The sequence below is a fragment of the Sarcophilus harrisii genome, chromosome 5 (genome assembly GCF_902635505.1).
Source record: "Sarcophilus harrisii chromosome 5, mSarHar1.11, whole genome shotgun sequence".
In the NCBI taxonomy this organism is placed as follows: domain Eukaryota; kingdom Metazoa; phylum Chordata; class Mammalia; order Dasyuromorphia; family Dasyuridae; genus Sarcophilus; species Sarcophilus harrisii.
In genome coordinates this window covers 89,727,822-89,745,705 of record NC_045430.1, presented here as the reverse complement: position 1 = coordinate 89,745,705, position 17,884 = coordinate 89,727,822, and the positions used below count along the sequence as shown (strand labels likewise).

Below are 17,884 nucleotides of genomic sequence, written 5' to 3'. Positions count from 1 at the left end.
CTCTACTCTAAAAAGAATTCTGCACTTTTCCAAGATAATAGGGATGAAGAAGCTTGACTTCTGAAATATACTTCTCTTTACACTACCCACCCTTTCTGAGTCTTGGGAATTCCCCTCACTTGCAAAGGGGAGATACTCTGGCTCTCCATGCTCCACATTGCAGGCAGAAATACAAGGAAGGAAACTTATTTGAAGAGCCAGAGAACCAGAGAAGGATGATGCACTGACAAGAAATATTAAGATTTCTCCTCAGCTGTAAATTGAACCTACAGTTTGATTCTTCTTGCTTTTGGGGGGGCTAATATAGTGAACCAGTGCTTATTTTTCTGGATAAAAATGTGACTTTCATTCTGTTCCCTTGACTCACTTTCTTGATGGTCACAAATTCATTCTCTGCATCTGTACGTTTGTTGATTTCATCTTCATATCTGTTGAAGGAAAAAAGACAAGATGAATTCAGGAGGTTTGGGAAAGGATATGACCTAGAATTGAGTTCTGTGTAAAATCACATCAGTGCCACACTTTATAGTCAGGAAAACCTGAATTCAAATCTTATCTCAGACATATTATGGTTGTGTGACCCTAGAAAAGGCCCTTAACCCTATTTGCCTCAGTTTCCTTATCTAAAATGAAATGGATGGGGAAAAGATAAACAGCTCCAATACCTTTGTGAAGAAAATCCCAAAAGGGGTTCCAAAGAATTAGGCATGGCTAAACCCACTGAAGAACATCATCAACATGTTCCAGGCACTATGCTAAGTGATTTACAAATATCCTTTCATTTGATTCTCAAAACCACCCTGGAAATAGATGCTATTGTTATCCACATTTTGTAGATGAGAAAACTGAGATTAAATTGATGAGTTGACACATTAGGTGACTTGCCCAGGATCACACAGTTAATATATGCCTGAACCTGGCTTGGAATTCAGTTCTTCCTCACTCTCAGACAAGTTTATTGGACTCCCATCTGTCTTTCAGGACGGGAAAATGCCACTCAATTAGTCTTCTCTGTTCCCTGATACTTAGTCCCCTCAGTTTATTATCTGGGAAGACTTCTAGGGGCAATGGTTTGGTCACTGAGGACTGAGGGAAGGATAGTTGGGTGCATACTTTTTCTTGAAGTCCTCTACCATGTCTTGCATATTATTCAATTCTGACTCCATCCTTGAGCGGTCACTCTTCAGTGAATCTAGCTTCTGCCTAAGTGTAGATACATAGGCTTCAAAGAGGGGCTCCAGGTTGTGGCTGCGAGTCGAAGTGTCCACCTGCTGCAGCAGCTCCCATTTGGTCTGTACATCGGTTCTGCTGCTCCAGGAATCGCAATTTGAAATGCCAAGACTTCTAAAGTGCTGTTATTCATGGATGTGTTCTTAGGAATTGCTGGTCCCCAAGTTACAGTTCAGAGGGAGACTCTGGAACAAGACAGGGAATCCTTGTTCTTCCATCATTCTCAATGAAGGCAAGCAAAGGAAAAACAGTATGAATGAGCTGGCACATTTGAAGCTGGGAGCTTCTTGAGAACAGGACCCATCTTGCTTTTCCAGTAGTACCTCCAGCCTTTTGCTTCTACCAAATGTTTAATAAATGTTTTATCCCTTCCTTTTTCCATTCCTTCCTTCCTTCCCTTCTTCATTCATTCATATCCATAATCAACCAATCTCTATATTTCCATTCAGATAATTCCCCAACACTAGTGATTGTAATCAATTTGAATTTGACATTCATGTCCCTCAAAACTAAAATCAACTTGATCAGTATAAATTACTGTTTCAATTGAATGACAATTACTTTCTATAGCACTGCAAAATTAAAATAAGTGATAAAAAATTTTAAATCACTAAGCACATAATCTGTATGACTGAGGACAAGTGAATAACCTTCTCTGATCCTCATTTTTTTTCCTTCTATGCAAGGGGAATAATAATATAAGCAGTACTCATTTACCAGCAGTGTTTCGTGGCTCAAATGGTATAACATAAATAAATTGATAGGTAAAAATTTATGAAGAGCTATGTTAATAGCAGCTATCATTGTTGTTTCTATTACAGTGGGTTTTGCCTGAATAACTATCGAAAATTTTGGTTTTCTTAAGGACATCCCCAAGGCTTTTTAGAAGTCAAAAAAACAGAAAAACATTGCTGGAGAAAACTAAGTTGAAACACTTCAAATCAAAGTACAATTGGGAGTTGATTGTATTGATACTCAAACTAAGAGCCGAGGAAGACATGTTTATTCTCATAGTTGATAAAATGAGGAAAATCTATACTCATCTTATAGAATTTACTCGAAGACACCTGTTGACATTAGCTTAGAAATATTCACAAATCGCTGAAAGCACTATTTCCATATATAGGGTTATTGACAAGAAAGAAATTCAACACTTTTAGATAAACATTTGAATAATGGTAATAATGATCATGAAAAATAAAACACAAGACTTTGAGATCTGTAAAAGATGTTACAATATTATCTGCTTAATTTAGCCACAAATTTCTTGAAGACAGGTATATATTACCCTTATTTTTATAGATGAGCTACTTAGGTAGACAGATTAAATGACTTGCCTAAGATCATATGCTTAATAAATGTTTAGGTTGGGGCTTTTGTTCAGTTTCTTCTTTGAATTCTGATTTAGATTACTAAAACTATTTCTAGATTCTGTGTTTCTCTTGTACTTTTATTCTATTTTGCCAGCTTTTTTATTCTTATAAATTTAATGCAGCTACTAGTAAAATACATTATAAATTTTCAAGGGGTTTCAATATACTGTTTTCATAGTAGAGTTGGGTCTTGCTTAAAAATAAAATAAAATAAAAGTAAATAAAATAAAATAAATATTAGGGCAGATTTTTTTTTATATAAGTGAAGAATTTGAAATTAGATAGGTGGAGATGGTAGTTATTATCTACTAGGTGTTAAAGTAGAGATACAACACAAGTTCTACAGACTTCACCTATTGTTTCTGCCCTAGTATATATATATATATATATATATATACATATATATATATATATAGTTCTTTCTAAGAAGAAATTAAAAATAATTTAAAAATTAATGGAGAAATATTTGGAGTTTGTGCCTTAAAAGTGTTTTGTTAAGAGTATTGTTTTTTGCATTGTTTTTTAGGGACTAAAATTAGATGTTTTTCTGCTTTAGGTTATGTAGGTATTAGTATTGTTTGTAAGCATTTGTTGTTCAAGAAGATATTTTGACTTGTGTTATTTTTGTCAATGTAAGTATGGTATACTGAGTTAGAGATTAGAGTTATATTGTTTTGCCTTTTGTTTCTTTTATTTTGCCTTTTTTGTTTTGTTTATTGGGTGTTTGGAATGTATTCATTATTGTGTAAATAGTAAGTATGGGGTATTACTTTTGTTAATGAAGGTAAAATTTGTTGTTGAGGTTCTTGATTTGTTTCTTTTTCTTTTACTTTTTTAATTATTAGGTTGGTTTCATATTGAGGGGTGGAAGATTTTGTTGATGGTTACTTTCTTGATGTTTAGGGGAGCAGAGTAAGTTTTCTGCTAAATACTTTTAAATTTTCAAAGTTTTACTATTAAAGTATGCATGTTGCAAATTATGTTTACTATAGGCATTGGCCAAAGTGGCTACTAGCTATAGTGCTGAATTTTACTACTACTAGTGTTTCTTACTAGCCTTTCTGGCCATTAAATTTTCAGGCCTTCTTCTAGTAATATTGAGCAGGATTTTTAGGGAGTTTGTTAATTGACGGGCAAAATTACCATTGGCTTACTACTAAGCAGTTTTGTGCATTTGGCCATTTGCATTTTGTGGATAGTGGAGTGTTGGTCATTTTGTGGTGAGGGAGATTTAGTGGAGCTGGAGTGGCATGGCCATACGGCATGATAGTTGTGATTTGGAAATTGGGCTGTTTGGGTGTTGAATTAAGAAGGGGAGTGAGTAGTAAAGGAGGTGGGGACTAAGGGAGTAAGGGAGTTAAGTACTTTTACTAGTAGTAGAGGATTTCTCTTATATAGATGGAGGGAGTTGCTTGTCTTCTATGGAGTTGTGTAGATTAGACCACCTAGTGTTTGTTTGTTTTGTAGCTATGTGTAAGATTTTTATGAGTTTCTACACATAATAATATTATATACTTAGTTTTAGGAGGTTTTGGAAATATGTTTTGCAAAATTTGTTTCAAGTACATTAAGTTTATTAAAGAAATTTCTCGTCAAATTTCATTGATAAGTAGGGAAGTAGGATTTTAAAATTGTTTTGCTTTTGGTTTTTAATTTTTGAGTTATGTAAATTTACCTTAGAGTTTGTTTTTTATTTACAGGTGGAAAGTTGTATTTTGGCAGTTTATGTATTAGTTTTGTATGGTAGGAGGGATATTTTTATTTTTCTTATGTTTTTTAACTTGTTTTTTTACTTTTACTTTTAAGTTTTTAATTTGGCCAGTTCATTTGGCTTTTTCTTGTTTTGGTTTTTTAAATTTTGTTTTAGAAGTTTTTCTGTCTAAATAGTTATTTGCATGTTTTTTTTTGATTTTCATTCCTGTGAGAGTAAGTGTTTCTACTTTTGTTATTAAGGGATACTTTTAAAGGGAAGTTTGGGGAGAGGTTCAGTTCTTAGGGGTTTGTGCTTATGACTAGCAGAAGAGTTAGACAGAGTTGCAGTTTTTCTACTTAAGCCTGGGCCATTTGTCATTCTCAGATGATGAAAAGGTATTAAATAGAAATTGAGCAAATTATGATTTAAATTTATTTCATTTTCATTTGCTTAGTTTTCTCAGTTTTTTCTACTTTTCTCATTTGGAAAAATAGTAGGAGTAAGTAGAAGTACTTATTTTCAGGTTAGTATGAAGATTTGATGAGATAAAATATAGAGAGTGTTTTTGCAAATTTTCAAAGAGTGCAGTAAATGTAGTTATTATGTATGATTTTTTATTTTGGCTTGGGCATATAGAATTTGTGGTGTATGTGACAGTTTCTAATGATTATTCCTAGCATATATTAAAATTTTTCTAAAGTTGTTTTACGGGTTTATTTGTGGGGCTTTTTTGTTGGGGATTTTATATTTTTATGTGATTGTCTTGTTTTAGATAATAGGGAAATGTTTTAGTGGGATTTTTATAGAGGAGAAATAGTATTCAAAATAGACTTTTTCTTTCATTCCTTAAGATTTAAATTTTGATATTTTCGTTTCAGAAGCTATGTATTATTTATATATATAGATTCTGCTGTTTTCAGTTTTAAATAAGTAGAAATAGAAGCTTTTTCTTTTGCTTAAGGTGGTAGGGGATTAAATAAATTGAGTATTTAATGGGGTTTTGTAACTTTAATGGGTTTTAAACTTTAATGGGTTTTAGAAAGGTTAATTGTGTTTCTAAGAGTTTTGGTACAGTTTACTTTTCTAATTTTACTTCCTACTTAAAATGTTTGTTTTAATATTGAGAATTTCTGTTTCAAGGAAGATAAATTGATGGTTGTTATTCTAATGAAACCATAAATAAGGACTAGTTGCATATAGTTTGATTTTTCAGTTGGAGGGGGTTAGTTTATTAGAAGTAAATATCTTTTCCTGAGTCATGTGTTTTACTATATTCTGCCTATTCCTGGCTTCCCCAGAGATACCTTACTAGAATGTATAGAGATAATAAGCACTGCAGTTGCCCTTACCTGGGCCTTGTGCCAATGAGCTTGCATGTCTAGACCGTAGCCCTTCTCTGTCCAACAAAATTGTTTTCTGATAGTTTTCCAAAAGACTTCACTAGAAATGACTTTCCTACTAAAGACTTTTCCATACAAGATATTAATATTAGTTGAAATAATAAGTTGTAAATGGTTTTGAGTCTATAAAATATATATTATAAAGGAAGTCTAGTTTATTGATGGGTCAAAGGGAGACCCTGAGGGATTAGCTCTTAAATTTATTTTGTGGACTGCTGTTGACCCTAATGATAAAGGACTTTTCCTAAGGAAGCTCTCTAGGGGTGGCTGTGGGGCGTGAGGGTACATAGGCTCTCCACCAACACCTGGATTGGGTCCAGGGTGGTATAGAAGCAGTCCAAAATTTGTAATTAGGATGTTAGCTAGGAATCTAAGATCGAATGAACTTCATATAAAAGGGAAGAAAACTGGGAGCTTGTATATTCCAGGACTATTTGGTATATCAGACTTAAATTGTATGTAAAAGGTGAAATGGAGTTTTGTGAATGTCTGTATATGTCTGCTTTGCATTGCCTTTGTTCTGTGTGAAAAGTTAGAAAGCTCATAAAAGATAAGAGTTCAACCCCTGTGTTAAAGGTTTAGAAAAATATCCGGCTGAATTGTGGGAACTGGAATTCATTCAGAGTAGTAATTCTTTCAGAGTGGCTCAGAATGTATTGGTCTTAGAATTTGGGGACTAGTTCTGGCCTTCTCAAGAAAAAGAAAAATCATTTTTCTCTCTTTCTCTCCCTCTGTCTCTGGCAGAGAGACAAAAGGGGGAAAAATCAAGGTAAAGCAAGGATTGGAGCTTAACTCTTTCCTGGTTACTAAAGAAAGATGTTTGAATAAACATTTTGTATATTTTAGGAAATTTCACAAATTAAAGTACTGTTTAATTTTTAAAATAACTTTTAAATTGGTGTGTGTTAAGATTAAATAAGAATTGCAGATATTGGAAGGGAGGAATAAAACAGAGTAAGAGAGGTAAATACAAATACAGGGCTCTCTGACCTTTGACCTGTGAGAAAAATTGTTTTCTGATAGTTTTCCAAAAGACTTCATCAGGAGGAAGCTCTGACTTTCCTACTAGAAGACTTTTCCCATACAAGAGATATTAATAATTAGTTGAAATAATAAGTTGCAAATGGCTCTTGAGTCTATAAAAATATATATTATAAATCTTATGGGAAAGATAGCACCCTAAGCTTTGCAATTTTGTAAACAAGAAGCTGAGCTCTTCTTTTGTCTCTATTCACTGACTCATGGTAAGCTAAACATTCATGGTAGACACTGACCCAAGCAGCACCAAGCACATATAAAAAGAAAGACTCTAAATTGGATTTTAAGTCATATTGATTAATGAAAAGAAAGTAAAACATGGTAGACTTTCCAGAGCAAGGTTTGGAAAGAGATGAAGGGGACTTGAAGAACTTGAAAAACGACCCTGTTGGGAACTTTGAAAGACAGAACTCACATTTCATTTGAGCTATTGAAAAAACAGGTAGCCTTAGCTGGAGTGGTTCTCTCCCCCACACCTCAATCATGGGAGAAGGTAGCCCAAAGCTTAATTGGAGATACTCTGAAATGCAATTGAAGAGCTCAAATTTGAGTTCTAAGTGAGTCCCCTCTACCCACTAGTAAATAGAGAAAAAATACCCAAATCAGGAGTGGGTTCAAATCCTGAATCTGACATTCTGACACATCACCCAGATCAAGTCATTTGTCTCAGTGCTGTCGACAATTGTCTTAAGAGTATTAGTTGCAAAAATGATGCCATTTTGTATTGTTAGAAGTTTCCTCATCTCCCAAATTCCCTACACCAATAAAATGTCAGATCTTGTCCCTATTCCAGCAGTGTCCAGTGAAACAAATTGTTTCTTCATTGTGTTTCTTATCTGTGTACATGTTGTCCTCCCTCCTCTCCACCTCTATCCCTCCCATGGAATATAATCTACCTGAGAGCAGTACCTATTTCTTTTTTGTTGTTTGTCCCCAGTACCTGGCATATAGTAGGCAATTAGTAAGTAATTATTAAATGATATCTCTTCCCTGACATATGAGGGAAGAGTTGGAATCAAAACAACTTTTGACAAAGATAATCTTTACTTTCTGTGTCCCAACTTGAATGATACCAGCAGAGAACCTGGTAAGAGGTTTTTGCTATGGCTTATTTACATACCATTGAAAGATGAATGCATTGAAAAACTACAAGGACCTTTGTAGAGAGAGCAACAATGGATCGATGTTAATAGACAAAAGAGGCACTGATATCTGGAAAGATCAGAAGTCTGTGCAGGCTCCTATTATTCTGCCTTTCTTGGAAAGCTGATGCTTTCACTAGACTGGTATGCATCCACAACAGAATACAGCAACCAAGGCTAAATTCAGCTGATTTCAAAGAGCCCCGTGAGAGTTGCCTGCTGTCTCAGAGCTGTCTATTGATTATCAGAGAAGACAATTTTCTAGGATTACAAATATGCAAACTAATAGGGCCCAATCTAAAAATTAAAACAAGTCCCATTTCTTTTGTACTTTTAATGAGGTGGCAAGTCAAATATTGTTGTTCACTTTACATAAATGTAAACTGACTTCAGAAAGCAAAAGTGACTCTCTTATGTTAAGTATACCCAGACATAGAAATGTCACTCCTCTCCTTCCCCACCTCTAGTCACCAAAATCTGTCTTTGCCCTCCTTCTAAAAGCTACTCAAAACTCCTCTTCTCCAAAAAGGTCTCCCCATTTAGGTGGAGTTGATATTTAGAACTCTATACAATTATCATGGGTTCTGCCCTTGTTTTTGTGTCTCTGTATCATGGCTACAGGATGGCTTCTGTGCCATCCTCTCTCTCTTGGTTATTATGAGTAATTCAAGAGTTTGCCCCCATCTTGTTACACTGGAGACCTGGGAGGATACCCTGGATGTGGCAACCTTTCTTGCATCACTCTTTCTGTCATAGGACCAAATATCTTTCAGCTCAGCATACTCCCTAATGATACATATCACTGAAAACAATCAAGTTCCTTCTAGCACTTTTGAAGGATTATATGTATCTCACCCCCTATAAATAAGCTTTGTGAAGAAAAAGGAAGGATTCCCACCAATTCTGCTTCTTTGCTAAATCTGGACTTTCCCATCCCTGTAGACTATCATTGAGAAGATGGACAAATCTTAAGACCCACATGTTGATATCTGGGCATGTCATGGCCACTGATTGATTGAGCTCCCACTTTATAAGGCTGATCCCAAGTATGGAGATGGGGAGGAAGATGAAATGCAAAGAAAAGAAAAATGCTAGTATGGAAGAGGGTATAGACAAGAACCATCAAGAACCATCATCTATTCAACCATGCTGCACATGAATGTATTGAATCATGCTGTCTTACAACTGGAACTTTTGAAATTGGCATTCCATTATTTACTACCAATTTGCCTTTTCATAATTTGTCTCTCATGCTTGAAATGTACTCCCTGCTCATCTCTGCCTCTTAGGATTTTTAGCTTCCTTCAATGCTCATCTCAAATGCCTTCCTCCAGTGGAGTCCTTTCTGATTCTCTCCACCCTCATCCCAGTAGCTGTTATTATTCTCCCCCTTCTCGAATTATTTTGGCTTTACTTATCTGTTTACACATGGTATATACCCTTAGCATATATACTCCCCAGGGCAAAGATTGTTTCTATTTCTTTTTGTCTTTGTAACTCCAGCACATAGAACAGTGCCTCAGAGGCCATCTGGTCCTATCCCACTCCTGCCTCCATTTTACAGATTAAGAAACTGAGACATCTCAAGAGATTAAAAGACTTATCCAAAGTCACAAGGCTAATCATCAGAAGTAAAATTTAAATTCTGGTCTAACGATTCCAGAATCAATGTTCTTTTACCCTTTTTTATTTCCCAGTGATAGTAAAATTCATTTGATAAATGCTGATTGAATTGGATTAGATAGGAATGAATTGAATTAAATTAAAAATCCCCAGTACTTCAGGGATCATCTACATTATAAGTGTTAAAGCTCCCTCTTTTTCCATTGCAAAACTCTTCATACTTAAATGAGACTTAGAACTTTAGAATCTCTAAAGCCTCTTCTGACTGAAATTCTTTGAGCCTAGGAGCCTGTGAGCAGTCTAGTGCATAGAAACAACTTTCTTGTATTGAGCTGTCATCTCTCTCCTTAGAACTTCCCTTGCATCAGCAAGGAAGACATTCCTGAATGGCTTCATCTGGAATTGAAAGCAACAAGGAAGTCAATTATCTCATGAGATAGAAGTATCCTGCACTTGGTGGCCGACCTTCTGAGGATGAGCCTCTCCACTCTTGATGAAAATAATCCTCAGAAGACAGACCTATAGGACCCTGAAATAGAAACCTCTCCTGGATGGTAAAGCCCATCATAATTTGTTCTTTACTTACAGAATCATTGAGGAACCCAGGGTCAGCTGCATCATGATGAGATATCAAAACAAAAAAAATGGAAAAAACAATAATAACAAAACTTGATATTTACATGATCCTTTGAGATTTGTAAGGTGTTTTTTGTACATTATCTCATTTAATTCTAAAGCAACTATATGAGATAGGTACTACAAGTAGAATTATCTATTTGTTAATTATGTATAAGCAAAAAGAGCTCAAATGAATATGTCTAACAGAGGAAGAGAGAATGAGAAAACTGCCTGATTTCCTAAGATCATTCTACATATTAACTTAGAGATCTTAGGCAAGTCATTAATCCCTCTGGGCTTCAGTTTTCTCATCTATAAAATGAGGGCCTTAGACTAGATCATCTCCAAGATAATATCTAGTTGTGAATTAATGATCTCATGTTTCCCTGTGTATTCAATGGTTGTTGTAGGGTTTTTTAATTTAATATTTTATTTTTCCCCAATCACATCTAAAAACAGTTTTTAACATTTATTTAAATAAATTTTTGTTCCAAATTCTCTTCTCTCCCTCTCTACTTTTCCTCATCTCTCCTTGAGAAGCTAAGCAATTTGCAGTAGGTTATCTGTTGCACCCAGTAATTGTTAGGTTCCTATAGAAGAATTGTTCTACAATCTAGCCTGTACAGAGCCACAAGGACAATTTTCCACATGACTTCTACTGCTCAACATAAAGCCCAGGATTCCTGCATCTTCATAAATCTTATTCCACAATCCTCTCTTTTAAGAAGTTTTCTTCATAAATCTTCATAATCTTATTCCACAATCTTCTCTTTTCTAAGAAACTTTTCCTAAAATAACTCCACTCTTTCCTATCTTTCCTCCTCTTAATCCTGCCAAGTACAGATTCTGCCACTCCTACTTCCACTTCCAGAACCCAGCAATGATTTCAGAGGTCCCATTTATCTACCTACCCATATCTCCTTTCTTTCCCCTAATCTATAATCGTTACCTTCTCTCTTTGGTTTTAAATATGTATATCCCCTACCTGGGAATGCTTCCTTCTGCTTCACTTTACCAATCTACATCCCTCATTTCATATGGGGAAGACTTCCATGACTTATAGCTGCCCAATTGGTGACTTGGCTCTGCTTTTAATCTTGCATCCCTTCATTACACAAATAGTTCTAAATGTATTTGAACTTTGAAATATATCATGATATTTATCTGTATGTGCTCAATTCATGTCCCTGACTAGATCATAAGCATCTTGAAAGTAAGATCTAGGTCTTTTATTTCATAGAGATTCATAGTTTGGAAAGTACTTTGGAATCATCTAGTCCAACTCCTTTACCAATGCAAGCATCCCCTCTTCAGATAACCCCAAAAAATTGTAATCTAGCCTGTGCTCCAGCACCACTGATGAGGGATACACTATTTCATGAAGCAATTCACTCCTTTGTAGGCTCGATTCCAGAAGGAGCAACCAGGAACAGCAGTTGACAGTTCTAAAGAGGGAGATGACAGTTCAGTATAAGGAAGATCTTTCTACTCACTAGACTAATTGCAGATTTACAGATTCAAAGAATCTGGGAGTTAGAAGGGACTTTAGATGTCATCTATCAATCTCCATCCTTTTACAGATGAAGGAACAGAATCCCAGAGAAATATAATTTCACACATGAGTTAATGGTAAACCTGAGATTAGTACCAAGGACTCTTGATTGTGTTCTTTCCACTATCTTGTGTCCAACCCTATGAACTGATAAGTCCATGATACTGTGAATAATTCTGAGGTTTAGAAGGTTCTTACTTATACTAACCATTTGCCTTCCTGTGATTTTCATTGATTCAGTGTTGCTCACATCTCTGAAATAAAGCAATACATCTAAATAAAAATATACAAGTTATATTTACTTTGTCACTATCATCACCATTACTGCCACTGTCACCACCAACAATACCTAACATAGGGCATGCGATGAGTATTCAATCAATGCTGGTTGACAGAACTGCTGAGGTTAGAGAAATTCCCACCTCCCATCCCCAGGGCTTATCATTCAACATAGGGGCATTGTTGAATGGGATGCAACAAATTGAGACTTTGGGAATGGGCATAAATAGGTGTGGTGATAGTTTGAGGGATATTTTGAGAGAAGAGGTTGAGGAAAGGGATGGGGTGAGAAACATGCACTAGCAGGTCACCTCAACCCAATGGGGCCCAGCCTCGGGGTAGGGAGAAGGTAACAAACAAGGAACAGGGAAAAATGAAATTAGGGTGGAGTAGAGGGGAGTCAAAGACAAAGGCAGGGAGGGCCAGACTGGGGAAGGATGTTGAAAGCTGACAGCTAGAGGAGGAGGAGCTAAGACTTCTTATGTAAAGAAGGGGTTGTCAGAACAGAGGCACAGAACTGGGGGGAGCATTCAACAGGAGTGCAGAGAGAAAAGAAGCTTTGAAAGACTAATGAGGAAGATGGAATAGGAGAGATAGACAGAGACAGATAGACAAACATAAAGGCACACAGGGAAAGACAGAAACAGAGAATCAAGAATGAAATGTAGAAATGGGAAGCATCTTTTGCTTTTAAAAAAAAAAGGTTTAGGCTGATTTAAGGATTGAGAAAAAGCTTATACTGAAACAAACTATTCACCAAGATTAAATATCTCAATTTTTGGTGGACAGATATGCTTTGGGGATCAATAGAATGATTAATGAAAGATGTAAGAGATGTCTTGGAAGTCTTGTGAACCTTCAGTTTAATGTTGACAGAGTTTAGATCAAGCTTAGAGCCACCAAAGTTAGTATTATCAAGTTGAATTAATATCTGTTATCAGTGTTAAGGTTATTATGGTTGTTAGTTAAGGATTATGATGGGTTGCAGTTAAGGTCCAATTCAATTCAATCAGTCCTTATGAGAGTGCCCATGGGATACCTACAAAGGGAACAGATACAAGTAAATAAAAGACAATTTGATAAAGAAGAGAACACTAACAAGTAAGGAGGTCAGGAAAAACTTCAAGTAGAAGGTGGCACTGAACCTTGAAGAAAGCTAAAGATTCTAAGAGGCAGAGGTAAGCGGAAAATCCAATCTAGGCAGAGAGGTAAGAGCTGAGATGCCAACTATGGGAAACAGAAAGTAGGACAGTTTATTTAGAACAAAGGATTATAAATTTAGGGAGAAACCTTAGAGATCATTGAGTTCCCTGTTTTACAGATCAGGAAATTGGGGCTGAAACAGAAGTCACAAGTGACTTGCTCAGGATCACACAGATAATATGTAAAGCATTATTTGAACTCAGATCTTCCTAATTCCAAGATCACTGATCTATCCATTGTACCATTCTAGATGCTGAGTTGGCATTTTATTATTTTCATACTTCTAGTGCTTGATGAGAGATAGAGAAGAGTAAAGAAACTTCTAAAACCTAGAATCCCCAGTTAAAGATAAATGTATGGAGGACTCAAGAAAATCCATAGATGTGATGGAAAGTCTGAAAAGAAAAATTAATGAAGAAGATAAAATGAGTTGAGATGGTTTGACTATAAACTTTGAAAGAAGTGGAATAACTTTTCTATTTACAATCTTCACTTACTGGATCATCATCACCTTACTGTAATACATCCCCATCTTAAAACAAATGCAAATAAGAGCCAGAGGGAGACCGAATGCACTTGAGAAAACTTCTTTCTATTGCAGACTGAAACCAAAGAATGAAGGACTATGAAATGGATTCCCTGGAAACCTTGGAGATCTGGACAGGATCTCACTTGCTTGAAATGCTTTAATGGAAAGATGTGTTTGAAGTCTAGGATTTGTTGACTTCTTTTTAGCAGTCCCTTTTTAGGCTTAAGATCAGGTCAGCAAGAATCGATTCATTTTGATGGTCCAGAGCCCAACTATCTGGGATCTTTGCCTTCACCACTGACATGAACTTGTGTCTATTTCCTCCTCAGACTGAGAAATTGGTAATAACAGAGAAGCAGCCAGCCCCACCAAACATTTCTTGGTGACTTGAAGACCAGACCAAGACCAAATGGTCACTTGTATGTATGACAAGATGAATTTTTAGAGATTCTTCTTTCTATTTAGAAATATCCCAGACAAGGAAGGAAAAATCTTGTCCAAGGTTGTTGGACATATAACAAATTGACAAGGACTCCTCCCTTTAGAAATCACTTCTGAAGATAGAAATCTCTCTCGGTTGGGGAGTTAATAGAATTAAAGGTAGAGATTCCCAGAGTGCCCCTCCCCAAGAACAGCCTGACAGGGAGGTGCAATTGGCAAGCTCTGCCTTGGGACTCATGCTGCCCTGGGCACTGTCTGCCTCCCATATGAATTATGGGCTTGGCCTCCTGGTGCTCTCTCTTGTAACATCTGTATTGGTTTATAAATGATGGAAGATGGGGGATGGAAACTCCAGTGTTCAACAGGAGCATTCATTCATTTCTCCTGGGGTCTTTTCCTTTTTACTGCTGAAGGAATCAAGAGGGAAATTCATTAATTCATACTGGATAATGGCAAAGTCTTCTGGCTAGCTTCTGCTTTATTTATTTATCCTGCAGCTGCATGATAAATCACCTTCCTCAAACACTCTTATGATCCTCCCTTCCTTAGGACATTGTAATGTCTCCTTTTTCATGTCTACCATTCCATGCAAGTTTCGCACTCCAGGGGGTTCCCTTCCCTGATTATAGGGATCATGGAACTGAGCCTGAGAGGGAGCCGTAGAGATTATGTAAAGCCCCTCATTTTACAGAAGGAACTGAGGTCCCAAAAAGCTAAGACCAAGACCAAACATGTAGTAAATTTGCAGAGTCAGGATTTTAATCCAACAGTAATGAAATTTTGCACAAATTTGGAATTACACTGTTCAAATCCTCACTATGTTTCTCACTACCTGTGTGAGCTTAGTCAAATCATTTAACTTGTCTGTGCCTCTGTTTTGTCATCTGTAAAAAATAAAAAAGATGGATTGTATAATCTCTAAATTCCTTTTGTTCAGCTCTAAATCTTACAGTCCAGGGGCAGCTAGGTGGTGCAGTGGATAGAGCAACAGTTCTGAAGTCAGGAGGACCTGAGTTTAAATTTGATCCCAGATACTTAATACTTCCTAGCTGTGTGACCCTGGACAAATAACTTAACCCCAAATGCCTCAGCAAAATAAAGAAATAACTAAATCTTATAGTCCTATTAGCTTTTGATTCTAAATTCAGTGTGCTTTCAGCTCCTGTCACATTGCCTCAAACTCTCCTAATTTTCCTATCTTCACTTCACTCAATTCAGTTCTTAACACCTCTTCCAATGTACTTTGTATTCCATAGTAAGGCCAGTCAGGTGTTACTGTCTGCCAAATTACCCACCATAATGGAGTTGGCAGGACATCAATTTCTAGGGCAGTCATGACACCTTATCTAAGAACAGAGGGATGATAAAATAAGCTTGGGTTAACTTATGCACCTCCTCCCACCACTCCATCCCAGAGAAACAAAATAAGCATCTAACCTCATGTATTTTCGGGGTATTTAAATTAAAAAGATGGAACTTATTTTATGACTTTAGCCAATGCTTTTCTCAAATCTGTTTCATCTCCATCTGTCACCCAATGCATGACTATTCACCTTCTATCAGAAACAATAAGATAGGGGCTTTGCCATACCTGAAGATGTTTACTGTGGAGAGCACAGGGGAAGATTCTGCACACTCTCTGCCTCTCTTCTCCACCACATTTGGAATGTTTTTGGATGGGGAGGGAGGCACTCAGTAGTTGACTAAAAAAGGAAGCGTACAAAAGGATTCTCTATGCAGTTGTTTCTGACTCTCTCCCTCACATCACTATGTGTCCTTTCTTTACCCCACTCCTTTCCTTCTCTCCGTCTAGGCACTCCTTTTCTTGTTTGCTTGGGCTTTCTCCTCCTGCTGCTCAGCCTATAACTTGATATTGCAAATGGTTTGGGCATTGATTGGTTGTCTCTTCCTCCACCCCTTCCTGGCCCCACTTTAACCAGATGTTGCTAACTTACCCTGGAGTCTAAAGCTGGAGCCAAGAAATACAGAGAGAAGTGGATAAGGTAGAAATTGAAAATATTTTTGTTTGTGATATAATGAAAAAGTTCTAAGATTAGTCATCAAAAGAATAGCTTTCTAGTCCCAGATCTACTATCATTTCACTAAGAATCTCTAGAAAAGTCATTTGATCTCCCTTGGTCTGTTTCCCTAATGTAAAATAAATATAAGACACAATGGAGAGACACAATGGGGAAAGAAAGCCATGGATTTGAATTCAAAGGCTCAAATCAAGTTCAAATCCCTCTCATAATAATGTCAACTTGTAGTAGCTAATCATTTAATCACTTATTGATCTGTGCCTCAGTGTCCTCTTCTGTAAAATGAGACAATTGCATTAAATATGTTCTCCAAGATCCTTTCAAGCTCTGTCTATGATTCCACAAACTGCTAAACTCACTTAACAGGGGGTTGTAATGAGGATCATGTAAGATAATAACTATGCAAGCACTTTGAAATACATGAAGTATTAAACTGAAGAAAACTATTTTCATTGCTATTTTGGAGATGTTTGATTAGAATGAAGTTTTAATCTGGAACTTTGTTCCATATCTTGATTGAATTTAGTGCAGCAGAAAATTCCAGTCTTAACTCTTGTTTTCTAGCTAACTTTGAGTAAACTCTCTGCTTTCTTCTTTGAGCCACCCTCACTTGTATTCCTATTCATTCCTTCATCCTGCCCATCAGTTCCATTTTCAAATCTTACTCCCACAGACCTGTTGTTGAGTCAGACGATACTCAGGGAGGCTAGGTAGTTGGAAGTATGATGAGGTGTGTCTGGGAATAAAATATCTTATCAATATCAATTTTGTTTCTGTTTGGGGTGTATTCGGTACCCAAATTCTATTTATATTTTCCCTCTGGGGAAAAAAAGTAGGTTGTGTCTTTCATCTGTATGCAAAATAATAGTGTGGGCCAACACAATGGCTATAAGATATGGTATAAAGGAGCTTTCCTTATCCCCAACCTCTCCCTTCCTGAATGTAGATAACTACTTCTCTGAGAATATGGATTTAAAAGTCCTTCAATCTAGGGGTGTGCTGGAGCCAGTTTGAACCAGCTCTAGCTATTGTTAAATTTTCAGTGAATGCACTGAAATGCTGAGAGAGGTGCTAAAAATCAGGGCTTGGTTTATTTTTTGCTAATTGTCTAAACTTAAATGATAGTGAATACATATTAATACTTTTTTCTGGAAAACTGACTGACCAACCTCTTTACTCTTCAACTCACTGACTTTTCAATACAGACACTATCCTTCCTTCTCCCCAAAACAATAGCTCTCCATCTGTCGCCTACATTTCACTGTTCACTTTGAACCTTTCTATTACCTATTCTTCATTCAGTATACCCTTCCCACTTCTCTCTAGTCATTTCTGTCCTTCCTTTCTTTTCATAATCTGCATAAAACCTCTCATTCAGCCCAGTCTTCTCTAACTTCCCTCCCCAGGACTAAAATCTAAGAGTTTCATTCAGTTCTGTCTTTTTATGTATGTGTATGGCCTAAAACATTCCCCATCTCTGATATCAGACTAGAAGCTTCCCAAAAGTGAAGACTACTTGTTTCCCCTATCTTTGGATTATAGTAGACAGAGCAGCAGGGTTATATGCACCAAGGAAAATACTTCATAAAGGTTATTGACTATTCAACAATAGTTGAGACTATGCTTGCAAGTATTTCAGATCAAAAAGGGATACTCAGAAATGAAAAATACAGAGATCAGTGGGGAATTTTAAAAGCAGGATTTGCTTGTGGCCAAAAAAAAAC

General features: G+C 36.4%; 1 pseudogene; it reads right to left on the bottom strand.

The window, feature by feature from the left end:
• Positions 1 to 283: 283 nt before the first annotated feature.
• LOC116419517 lies at positions 284 to 5,672 on the bottom strand (annotated as a pseudogene).
• Between the last annotated feature and the right edge of the window lie 12,212 nt (positions 5,673 to 17,884).